The 13,208-nt window shown below is 37.9% G+C and overlaps 1 pseudogene; it reads left to right on the top strand.

Moving 5' to 3' along the window:
- LOC109049657 overlaps positions 1–13,208 on the top strand; it is a 42,842-nt pseudogene that overhangs the window by 27,760 nt on the left and 1,874 nt on the right.

Here is a 13,208-nt window from a genome sequence, read left to right as displayed (position 1 = left end):
CTGATAATATGAGCTATAATCATGTAAAAAATTTATTTGTTTGAAAGTGAATTTTTTCTTTCAGTTGACTCTAAAAATTTGATTTGGTCAAGCTTAATTTTTTTTTCATTTGAGAAAAAGTAAACCGATTACATGTAAAATTTATAATTAATTATAATTTTAATTTAAGTTGGTCCAACAACACCTAGCAGTGCATTATAATAGTCCATTCTTGAGGTCATGAATGTGTGAACTAGCTTTTCTGCATCAGAAGCAGGTAACATGTTGTGTAGCTTGGCTATGTTTCTAAGATGGAAGAATGCTGTTTTTGTAACGTGAAATATGATTTTCAAAAGTTGATACATCCAAGTATTTAACAGTAAAGTAGGATTTAACAGTACATCTGTTTAGATGCAAATTGTAATCTAAGAGATTCTGTGTACTGTTTTTTGGTCCAATAAGTAATATCTCTGTCTTATCTGAATTTAGTAGGAGAAAATTATTGGTCATCCAATCTTTTACATTTTTAACACACTCTGTTAGCTTAGATAATTTAGAAGTTTCATTTGGTCTTGTTAAAGTATATAATTGAGTATCATCAGCATAACAATGGAAAATAATTGTGTTTATTCTAATAATATTACCAAAGGGCAGCATGTGTATTGAAAATAGCAGAGGGTCTAAGACAGATCCTTGTGGCACTCCATACTTTAGTGGTGTTAACTGAGATGAATCCCTGTTTAAATAAACAAAGTGGTGACAGTCGGACAGGTAGGATCTAAACCATCTTAAAGCCTGTCCTTGAATACCTGTACAGTTTTGTAATCAACGTATGAGTATGTCATGATCTATAGTGTCGAACACAGCATTAAGATCAAATAAAACTAGTAATAAGATGCAGCCTTGGTCTGACGCAAGAAGCAAGTCATTAGTAATTTTAACAAGTGCAGTTTCTGTGTTTCTGGAGCCTGAAACCTGACTGAAATTCTTCATAGATATTTTTCAGGAAGGAGCACATTTGAGCAGACACAACTTTTACTACAATTTTAGACATAAACAGAAGATTTTAAATGGATCTTTTAGTAATTTAGTGGGTACAGGATTTAATAATCATGTTGTAGATTTAGAAGCAGTGATACGTTTATTTAGCTCTTCCTGTCCTACGGTTGCAAAGCACTGCAATTTTTCTTTGGGTGCAATGAATGAAGCAAATTTACAAGACGCTGTCGATTCTACATTTGTTATTGTATTCCTGATGTTATATATTTGATCAATGAAGAAATTCAATCTGTGAGGGAATATTTAGTTTGGGTGATGTCTGATTAGTTGTTAATCTAGCCACTGTTCTAAATAAAAACCTTGGAGTGTTTTGGTTATTTTCTATGTGTTTGCAGATATGCTTGGCCCTGGTAGCTCTTAGAGCCTGTCTATAGCTGGACATATTGTTTTTCTATGCAATTCTTTTCTCCATTTGCATTTATGATTATGAGTTTCTTTCTTGAGAGAAGTAAAAAAAATTTTCCAGCAGTATATTTTTCTCTTAACTTTTTTTATTTAATGGCGGCAACAGTTTCTAACGTATTAGAAAAGATAGTGCCCATATTGCTAGTCATTTAATCTAATCTGTGTGTACTTATGGATACACAGAACAGTTTAGACAAATCAGGCAGGCCCTGGCAGTCTATACACGGTAGCCAGAGCAAGAGATAGGAGATTTTTTTTTTTCCTGTATATTTGACGGTGTAACATTAAGTAGAAAATCTTCAAATGATTTAGACCTACACCCTTTTTTTGAGTAACATTGAGGATATCTCTGTATATTGTTGTAACACCGCCGCCACGACCAACCCGACGGGGCTCATGCTTATAACAGTAGCTTAGTGGACTTTTTAGAGTGGCCTTTTATTGTGGCCAGCCTATGGCACACCTGTGCAATAAACATGCTCTCTAATCAGCTTCTTGATATGCCACACCTGTGAGGTGGATGGATTATCTCGGCAAAGGAGAAGTGCTCACTAACACAGATTTAGACAGATTTGTGAACAATATTTGAGAGAAATAGGCCTTTTGTGTACATAGAAAAAGTCCTTAGATCTTTGAGTTCAGCTCACGAAAAATGGGGGCAAAAACAAAAGTGTTGCGTTTATAATTTTGTTCAGTCTATATTGGGGTTTAAACGGATCCCAGTTGACCTGTGATACAGAAGGTGGCCAACCAGAGTGTGCTTTCTAGTGCCACGAGCGCCGCTGCCACTGCATCTGCAAAGTGCATTTGCAGCTTTTGACCGCTGAGTGGTGCTTTAACCACAAGTTATCAAACAAAGGCTTCAAAGCACATTTTTACAAATAGCCGTCAGCTTTACTTCGCTGATGTGTTACATTTGATGGCTGCAGTCGGGGAAAATGAAAGGAAAACACTGTAGTTAAAATATTTAATATTCACAGATGAAAATTTAGTAGCCCTACTTATGAAGTTATGTGCGTTTCTTAGACGAACTCAAGCAGGATAAATGTCAAGCCAAATGAGCCATATTACACCATATTTTAGATTTGAATCATTTAACTTTTAACATTGTTATATTATCCTAAAGAAGTGGTGGTTTACTTTTAATCTGAGCATTAAAAGTGGTAGCCTATTTTAGTGAGCTAGGCTACATACATGGATCTATATGCAAAATGTCAATATTCTCACATACAGGTGCATCTCAATAAATTAGAATGTCGTGGAAAAGTTAATTTATTTCAGTAATTCAATTAATGTTTTTGTTTTCGTTTATTAATTTATTTCAATGCACACAGACTGAAGTAGTTTAAGTCTTTGGTTCTTTTAATTGTAATGATTTTGGCTCACATTTAACAAAAACCCACCAGCCAGAGGTGACAGCGGCAAGGAAACAAAACTCCATCGGTGACAGAATGGAGAAAAAACCTGTGGGGGAGAAAGGATGATCAGTCGGGGGGCCAGTTCTCCTCTGACCAGACGAAACCAGCAGTTCATTTCCAGGCTGCAGCAATGTCACATTGTGCAGAGGACTAAACAGTTTCCTGTGGTCTTGTCACGGTGGTTGTCTGAGAAAAGGCCTTTACAGGGAATCTGTATCTGGGGCTCATCTTGTTGTCCTGGTCTCCGCTGTCTTTCAGGGCTGTAGAGGTCCTTTCTAGGTGCCGACTCACCATCTGGTCTGGATACGTACTGGATCCGGGTGACTGCAGTGACCCTCTGATCTGGATACAGACTGGATCTGGTGGCTACGGTGACCTCGGAATAAGAGAGAAACAGACTAATATTAGCGTAGATGCCATTCTTCTTACGATGTAGCAAGTACATCAGGTATTATGGGAAGTGTTTGTGGTTCTGGTTTACTTAATTAATGCAGCCTAAAAATCCTTTAATGGATTTGGATATTAGAAGCGTATTAGTGTCTTACATGTAAGCCAGTTTAAATGGGCCTTTAATCTAGATTTAAACTGCAAAAATGTGTCTGCCTCCTGAACAATGTTAGGTAGGTTATTCCAGAGTTTGAGCACTAAATAGGAAAAGGATCTGCTGCCCGCAGTTGGTTTTATTATTCTAGGTATTATCAAATTGCCAGAGTTTTGAGAACGCACAACGTGGAGGACTATAATGTAACAAGAGCTCATTCAAATACTGAGGTGCTAAACCCTTCAGGGCTTTATAAGTAAAAGCAAGATTTTAAAATCTATACAATGTTTAGTAGGGAGCCAGTGCAGTGTTGACAGAACCGGGCTAATATGATCATACTTCCTGGTTCTAGTAAGAACTCTAGCTGCTGCATTTTGAGCCAGCTGGAGTTTGTTTATTAAGCGTGCAGAACAACCACCCAATAAAGCATTACAATATTCTAACCTTGAGGTCTTAAAAAAACGCATGGATTAACATTTCTGCATTTGACATTGAGAGCATGGGTCATAATTTAGATATATTTTTGAGATGGAAAAATCCAGTTTTACAAATGCTAGAAATGTGGGTTTTAAAGGAAAGATTGCTATCAAATAGCACACCTAGGTTCCTAACTGATGATGAAGAATTGACAGAGCAGCCATCGAGTCTTAGACAGCGTTCTAGGTTATTACATGCAGAGGTTTTAGGTCCGATAATTAACACCTCTGTTTTTTTTGTTTTTTTTCAGAATTTAGAAGTAATAAATTACTCGTTATCCAGTTTTTTTCTTTTATTGACTATGAATTCTGTTACACTGTAAAAAATGTGGAGTAGGATTTACTTGAAAAAACTTTGCAAATTTTTTTCACTCAGAAAAGGCTAGTAAAATTTACAAACATTTGCCAAGTAAAAGCCTTAACATAATTATAAGTAGGTTTAGTTAAATTTACTTGGAAATTCCAAGTTAATTTTGTTGACTCTTTGTTTGTAAATTTTTACATTATGTAATGCTTATCATTGTAAAAAAGTGTACAAATTTTTCCTTCTTTTGCACTCATATATTTTAAGTAAAACTCAAACGTTGAATTAAATAAAATCTGCAAGTTTATGCAATTTACTTTAACAAGGCAACACTTGAAAACCACCATTCTGTTACAGCATGTGATTCACTTGCAATCATGCAAGTAAGCATGTAGACAGACTGTTATCCTTTTAAGATAATATGCCTACTCAATAAAATGAATAGTCAAATTAACACAGAGACCTCAATACTTGGTACACCGCACACAATGACGGTAACAATCAGTGAATAGTGTTTGAGTATGAATGGGTCATTTTGAGTAGAAAATGAACTCCAGGTGTCACAAAACAGTATGTTACTAAAAACAAACAACAACTAACAACTAAACTAAACAACTAACAACAAAAGCAACCATAAAACAGTGTACATTTTTAATTATTCATGCCCCACTGCATGATAGGAAATATGGGATCATAACTTTGATATTTACTTAAAGAATCCTTGTATACATAACAAACGGTTCTAAGTAAAATATACTTATGAGTTTTTTTAACTCTAATTTCTACTTAGGCAGTTCCATTTGATTTTACTTATGTATTTAAGTAAAATAAATAAAAAACGAAACCTCTAGTAGCTTATTGAATTAAACGTGATATTTTGAAAGTACAAAAGACAAAATAGTATTTGTTTGTAAAATTTACTTAACTGATGCTATCTTTATTTACAAGTTCAAAAAATGACTTTTTACAGTGTTTCAAGTTGGTATGTTTCGCCAGGCCGCAAAGAAATATAGGTCTGAGTGCCATCAGCATAACATTGAAAGCTAACACCGTGTTTCCTGATGATATCTCCCAGGGGTAACATGTAAAGCATGAAAAGTAACGGCCCTAGTACTGAGCCTTGAGGTACTACATACTGCACTTGTGATCGATATGATACCTCTTCATTCACTGCTACGAATTGATGGCGGTCCGATAAGTGTGATTTAAACCATGCTAATGCACTTCCACTAAATGCCAACAAAGTTTTCAAGTCTATTCAAAAGAATGTTGTGGTCAATTGTGTCGAATGCAGCGCTAAGATCCAGTAGCACTAATAGAGAGATACAACATGATAAGGGCAGGTCATTTGTAACTCTAATTAGAACAGTCTCAGTACTGTAATATGTTCTAAATCCTGACTGGAAATCCTCACAGATACCATTTTTCTCTAAGAAGGAATATAATTGTGAGGATATTACCTTTTCTATCATCTTGGACAGAAAAGGGAGATTCGAGATTGGTCTGTAATTAACTAGTTCTTTGGGGTCAAGTTGCGTTTTTTTAATGAAAGGCTCAATAACAGCCAGTTTGAAGGTTTTGGGGACATATACTAATGACAATGACGAATAAATAATAGTCAGAAGAGGATCTATGACTTCTGGAAGCACCTCTATAGATGGAATAGGGTTTAACATACATTTTGTTGGTTTAGATGATTTAACAAGTTTATACAATTCTTCCTCTCCTATAGTAGAGAATGAGTGGAACTGTTCCTCAGGGGATCTATAGCGCACTGTCTGATGTGATACTGTAACGGACGGTTGCATGGTTATTATTTTATTTCTAATAGTATCGATCTTGGAATTAAAGTTGTTCATAAAGTCATTACTGCTGTGCTGTTGGGAAATGTCAACACCTGTTGATGCTTTATTTTTCGTTAATTTAGCCACTGTGTTGAAAAAATACCCAGGGATGTTTGTTTTCTTCTAAAGAGACAAAAAGTAATCAGATCTTGCAGTTTTTAATTGTTTTCTGTAGGACAGGGTTCTTTTCCGCAAAAGCAATACGAAATACCTCTAGTTTTGTTTTCCTTCAGCTGCGCTCCATTTTCCGGGCTGTAACATGGATTAGAATTTACAGTTTTAGCTATATGAAGTTTGCACAAGACTAGTGTAAGGTCTGTTTTGGGTTTTGTTTCTTGTTCATTGTTTTCATGTCTTTTATTTTGTAGCTTGATTTATGCTGTTTGTGTCATGCTTCCCTTGCCCTCATGTATCTCTGCCTTTTGTATGTGTCGTGTTCTCATTGGTTATTGTCTTGTCATGTGATTATCAGTTCTGTTTGTTCTGATTGGGGTTTGTTCTTGTCATGTGACCTGTATTGTTCGTTATAAGTAGTCATGTTTTTGCCATTGTGCCTTGTCGTGTATTAATGTTGTAACCTGCTTTTGGTGAGTCCAGTCTGTTCATGTCAAGTCAAGTCAAGTCAAGTCAAGTCAAGTCAAGTCAAGTCAAGTCAAGTCAAGTCAAGTCTTTGTTTATTGTTTGGATGTTTGGATTATCGCCTTCAGTGGACATTCATAACAGAATACAGAACCTCAAAAATCAACCCAGCAGTTAGCCTCCTCTGCCTTCATCAAGGCGACAGGGCCATAGAGGACTATGTTGCCGACTTTTGTGGACTGTGCCATTTGGTGGATTTTAATGATGTGGCGTTAAAAGACATTTTTCGTCAAGAATTAAATGAACCCATTTGTTCCCGTCTACCTGGAGGGAAAATAAACTTGTCTCTGGAACAATACATTGATCTTGCTCTGCTGTTGTGCGGCTCATCATACACTGTGGGTTTTGTGGATAAGGAGCCCCACAATCCTACAGTGCCCAGCACACCAGAGCCTCTTCACATCCCGACCGTCAAGTCTGGAGTTTTTCATGTCACGCCTGCTATTCCGAGGTCTGCTCACGTCATGCCTGCCAAGCCACAGCCTATTCACACCATGTCTGCTACGCCAAAGCCTGCTAAAGTCATGCCTGCTACTCCAGGACCTGCTCACAACATGCCAGCTAAGTCACAGTTTACTCCTACCATGTCTACCAAGTCAAAGCCTGATCACATCATGTCTGCCAAGCCATCCAAACTATCTCCCTGTCCTGTTGAACTCTCTGCCTGCCCTGTCACGGCCAAGGAGGCCATCCAAACTATCTCCCTGTCCTGTCGAACTCTCTGCCTGTCCTGCCACGGCCAAGGAGGCCGTCCACGAACTCTCTGCCTGACCTGCCACAGCCAAGGAGGCCATGCACGAACTCACTGCTTGTCCTGTCATGGCCACGGAGGCTGCCCATGAACTCACGGTCTGTCCTGTCACGGCCAAGTGGTCTGTCCATGTCTCTGCTCCACTATGGATTCCTGCTCTGTGGGTACCGCCTGGCCATCCCACTAGGCCTGCATCGCCATGGCTCCATACTGCTCTGGATCTGCTCCACAGCCCAGGTCCCTCTCAGCTCCATTGTCTGTCACTGCTCCACGGCCCAGGTCCCCCTCTGCTCCATTGTCTGTCAATGCCTCATGATCCTGATCCATCACTACTCTTAGCTCCAGGCCTGCCATTGCTCCACATTCCAGGTCCTGTTCCTCTTCACGGGCATAACCCTCCATCCCACCCCCTGGACTACTTTGCTTCACCACCCTCCTGGACTTTTGTTTTTTTGGGTGGTTTAGGCACCTAGAGTCGCCTTTTTGAGGGGGGAAATGTAAGGTCTGTCTTGGGTTTTGTTTCTTGTTCATTGTTTTCATGTCTTTTATTTTGTAGCTTGATTTGCTGTTTGTGTCATGCTTCCCTTGCCCTCATGTATCTCTGCCTTGTGTATGTGTCATGTTCTCATTGGTTATTGTCGTGTCATGTGATTATCAGTTCTGTTTGTTCTGATTGGTTGTCTTAGTCATGTGTCTTGTTCCCCATTTGTTTGTTCTTGTCATGTGACCTGTATTGTTTGTTATAAGTAGTCATGTTTTTGCCATTGTGCCTTGTCGTGTATTAATGTTGTAACCTGCTGTCGGTGAGTCCAGTCTGTTCATGTCAAGTCAAGTCTGTTTCATGCCAAGTCTGTTCAAGCTTCGTCAAGTCTGTTCAAGTCAAGTCAAGTCAAGTCTAGTCAAGTCTGTTGACGTTTGTTCAAGTCTGTTTAAGTCAAGTCTTCGTTATTGTTTGGATTATCACCCGGTAAATAAACTGCACTTGGGTTCTCACTACACTCGCCTTCAGTGGACATTCATTACAACTAGATAATGATCTGAGATATCATTGCTTGGCTGCATAATTTCAACTCCATCAACATCGATTCCATGTCACAGTATTAAATCAAGAGTGTGATTTCGACAACAAGTAGGTTCTAACTTGCTTCTCCATGGCCTCCAGCTCCAGCTGCACCGAGTGCAGCTTGAACGTGTCCTCACCTACACTCAAAGGTAGATACATATCTGCCATTAGAGCAAGGAAACAATAAGTGAAACAATTATAAAGGGTGCTTCTCAAACGGAAGGCTGCATCCTACCGAGGCTGCGTCCTTTCTAGTTCAGTCCTACAGAGTCTTGCAGGCTAGAGTTTTCCTTGGCATTAAACGCTAGAATAAGACGATGAGAATGAGCTAGAATGAGTCTAGTAAGTGCACCTGTCTGTTACATAAGTTCCCGTCCTCACCGTCACGTCATGAAAATACAAATAAAACTTAGTCTTGGAAAAAAACTTTGGATTACAAATCCTTGTATTATTTGCCTTTCTATTAATGCAATACAATGAATCACAGCTGTCTACAGTCTCCCAGTGGCTTACAATATTGGCAGTTTAGCGTTTAGTGAGTAATTTACACCGTCTACGCTAGAGACCTGCACTCCCGCGGGAGTACCGCGGGACCCGTGGGACCCAACACAGCAGGGTGCGGCGCGGGACAACTCTTGATGGGCGAGTGCGGGTGCGGGCGGGAAGAGACTCGTGTGTGCGGGATGCGGGAGAATAAAATGATAGGCGGGACTCCCGCAAAATAGAAATTATCTAAACAAAGTGTCTAAAACATATAAATTGTTATTTATCTGTTGCACTAAAGCAAAAAGAACAACCAATATTAACATTAAAATGATTGACATGGGCAAGCTAGGCAGAGTTTTTATTTATAACACGTTTAAAGGGTTGCGCAATGTAGCTAATCACAGACTCAGCTGTTGATTTCTGGAACGCAGCGGCCAATCAGAAGTGATTAAGTTTGAATCTACTCATCGCAGTTCTGAAATTGCATGCTCACGAATCCTCTCATTTTAACACACAATATGTAGACAATGTGAAAGATTCATTGTGCATATATTTATTGTGTTATAACAGAGCTTTATGAGATCGTGATTAACTGAGATGTCATCTTTTAGTGATAATAAAGGAAGCGCGCTCGCATTTCTTCCATGACAAACCATGCACACAGTAGCCCATGCTTGCTTTTCTGTTAAAAATAACAGTGGTTTGTGATTGTGAATGTTGATGCTTAGCCTAAATAACAAATATTTTATCGGGAGCATTTATGCTGGGATGTTGTGGAGCTAGGAGATGTTACAGAACCATTTCATGTACATTTCTTAGATGTACTGAAAATAATCTATATAGATTACTTTTATGCAGGCTTCTGCGGGCGGGAGCGGGACAAAACATGAATGTCGCGGGCGGGAGCGGGACCAGATAAGATATATTTCTGCAGGGGCGGGAGGGCGCGGGACAGAATCTTGCGGGAGCGGGACTGAAAAATCTGTCCCGCGCAGGTCTCTAGTCTACGCTTTCATGTCCAAAAACATTCTTTTTGTCTTACATTTCATAATAAATTCAGACAAGCTCAGTATTGAATCATTTTTTTGTCAGTTTATTTTCATGAAATGGAATGGGAACAAAGGATTGTGGGTGATTTAAGGTCACAAAGGATACATCCTATGCATTCTTCAAATTAAGCTGAATGAACGACGTGAAACGAAGGCTGCCTTCCAAGGATCCTTCCGATTGAGATGGCCTTCAGCGACGTTTGATGACATGGCAGCCGAGATATGCAGCCTGTTGGAAGATGCAGCCTTCCGTTTGAGAAACACCCAATGTGTGTGAGAAAAGTGTAAGCCAGATTAGCGGCAACTGCGCTGGCGATGCTAATGGGCTATAAGCTAGTAGCAGATTCAGGAAATCAACATAAAACTAATGATAACAAGGCGCTCCAATTGTTTTTGTTGTAGAATATGATCGGGGACATGTTATATGACACGTTAAGAAGCGAAGATGATAATGTAGAAAACTGATTTTAAGATCAAAAATAGATGATAAAGTAGGGTGACCAAATGTGCCATTTTCCCAGGACATGTCCTGGCCAGTATTTCTATATTGCCTAAAATATCCAGGTTTTGGCTTTGGTTTCCTGTTTTCATACTTAATGAAGGTAATGATCGTTTGACCAATAACATGCAGACATTGTATGTAATCAACCAATCGTGGTGCGTGAGAAGGAAATACCGCAGGGCCGCGGCGTTAACTGCAAGTCAGTCGCGTTTTAAATTAATTTGCGAAACTACCGCCAGGTGGCGCAAAGGGACGGATTGCGAACTGAATGTAATTGTAAAATGAGATAAAAGGAGGAGGTAAAACAACAATAACATTATGATACAACATTGTAACATATTTAAAAAATAACATTATGATACAACATTGTAACATATTTAAAAATATATTTTTCCAAGATGGCCGCCGGGGACAGAGAGGCATGGCATGTTATCAAACAAAGGATTAAACCTGAGATTTTGTTATTAAACGTCATTAAATATAAGGCCTATATAACGGATACGGATAAAAAGCTAAATGTTTTCATTTCGGTTCATTCTTGGTTTTAAAAAAATCCTTCAGGTTCCATTTGCAGATCGAAATGAGAACGGTGCAGCATTTAGCAATAATTATGATTAATTCTGTTATTATTCTTTGATTTTTCAAACTGCTAACACTTTGCATTTTTGTGAATTATGCCTTTACTGTGTGACCAAAAATTGATTATTTTCAGCTGTTTGATCGCGCTGGTGCCTCGCGCACATTCATTGGAAACAGTAGCCGTTCACCGTGCCATTCACCGCGAACAGCGGTCCACTTTGGCATATTTTTGCTAATTATTTTTCCTAATGAATAATAGTTAAGCTTGAAATAGGCAACATCACGAATATGGAAACGTTTGGATTTCTCCCGAATGAGAGCCCAACCTTACCTTATGGTTCGCTTTAAATTATTATTCATTTATTTTTTTGGTTTTTTTATAGCTAAGCCTATATTATTATATACTGCAATTTTATTTATCCATTAGAATTATATATTTTTAATTCTTGTTCTGATAAATTTGTTAAATTTAAAGGATTTGTTGTTAAGTGAAGGCAACTAAAATATCCTGGTGGCACATTATAACATTATTAGGCCAGCCTAATAAAAAAAAAAACATGCAGCAAACGAAAATAGGCGATTAATCGGTTAAAATGTGTTACTGTGGGTTAACAGTAATTATAATTATTATATACCTAGGAACAGAGTCTGGGCCTAATCTAGGCTTTCCAGGGTTTTTTTTTTTTTTCATTGCATCTGAAAATGACTTTTTTGCAGCACATTCACTTCGCACGCTCAAGAGCTTCTAAGAGTGTGAGTGTGTGTATAACACCTGATGATATTTTCTCTGGGCTTTTGAGTTACAACAAATGGTTACAACAACCAGAGAAAAAACTAAGACAGAAATCAAGGGTCAAGAGCCCAACTAAAGAAAACACTGATCTCTAACATGGTTACTTCAAATGAAAGAAATAAATCAACATCTAAACCTTAGTTAATTCTCAATAAGATCTTCTGTAGACGTCTGACAGAAATAAAGTCAGTCTGGTTATTAATAAGTGGAGCTGGTGATGCTGTTTGTGGGGTTGTTTAATCAGATCTTGAGAGATTTAATGTATTTTATTTCAGTTTATTTTATCTAAGGCTGTGTCTGAAGTCAGTTGTAGTTCTGGTGTGTTCTCTTTTCTTCAGTAATTCTGTTTTGTTTTAACAGCAGTTGTTCATCACTAATTCACAATTATCACTCAATTAATCACTTAATTATTTAATTGCAATGTATATCTTCTTTCAGTGAACTCAACTGAATTAAGTTCAGAGTACTCATAACTGTTAGTTTATATCTGTTTACACAAATGGTTTGAGTTAAGTTACTTGTCGGGTTTTACAGTGTGGCTATATTCATAAACAGAGAATAGCCTATCACAGTAAAGTTTTGTCTAATTATTCTTACTGACATTAGGCTAGTAACATTATAACTCATATTTTTTATATTGTATTGCTGTTTATTTTATATAACATAAAAAAAAAAAAACATCCTGGCATTGGGAGACATTTAGATGCTGTGAATGAAACTTTATAATGTTTCACTTGATTATACATTTAGTCAGGAATTATAGTTTTGGAAAAACTCTAACTAGTAAACATGTACAAGTTATGTGAAAACTAATACAAGTAGGTTAAATAAAAAATACTCATGTTTATTATCTCTGCTGGTTAAAACCGATGCATCAATAATCTAAAGCTTCTTGTGGTGAATTCTGTCTTATTTGTCACAGCAAGTCTTTTCTGAGGGGAATTCTGTCTTATTCCTCTCAGCGCGAAGCGAAATGTAAAATTTAAAACACTCGCTGCTTTGTTTGCTCTGATGTGGGCCATTACCCGCCGCAAGCTTCAAGTGGATGATTGTAATATCAATAGCATGCTTAGCGCGTGGGCGCATTAGATATAATGAAGGGAGAAGTGAAAGACTAAACATCGCATTAGTTTCATATGGATTACTTTTATCACAGAATATTTGTTTTCGATAAGATGTTTAAAGTAGTATTAAAAGTAGACATGTCAAGCTTTCTATAGATATCTCTCTCATGTCTCTGTATTGAGTATTTGCTGAGTTACAGTTCATTTTAATGATGAGTTTCTAAATGAAGATCACCGCAGACCAAGGCTGCAGACA

This window comes from Cyprinus carpio, unplaced genomic scaffold (genome assembly GCF_018340385.1).
Source record: "Cyprinus carpio isolate SPL01 unplaced genomic scaffold, ASM1834038v1 S000006466, whole genome shotgun sequence".
NCBI lineage: Eukaryota > Metazoa > Chordata > Actinopteri > Cypriniformes > Cyprinidae > Cyprinus > Cyprinus carpio.
This window is presented reverse-complemented; position numbering and strand designations above follow the sequence as displayed.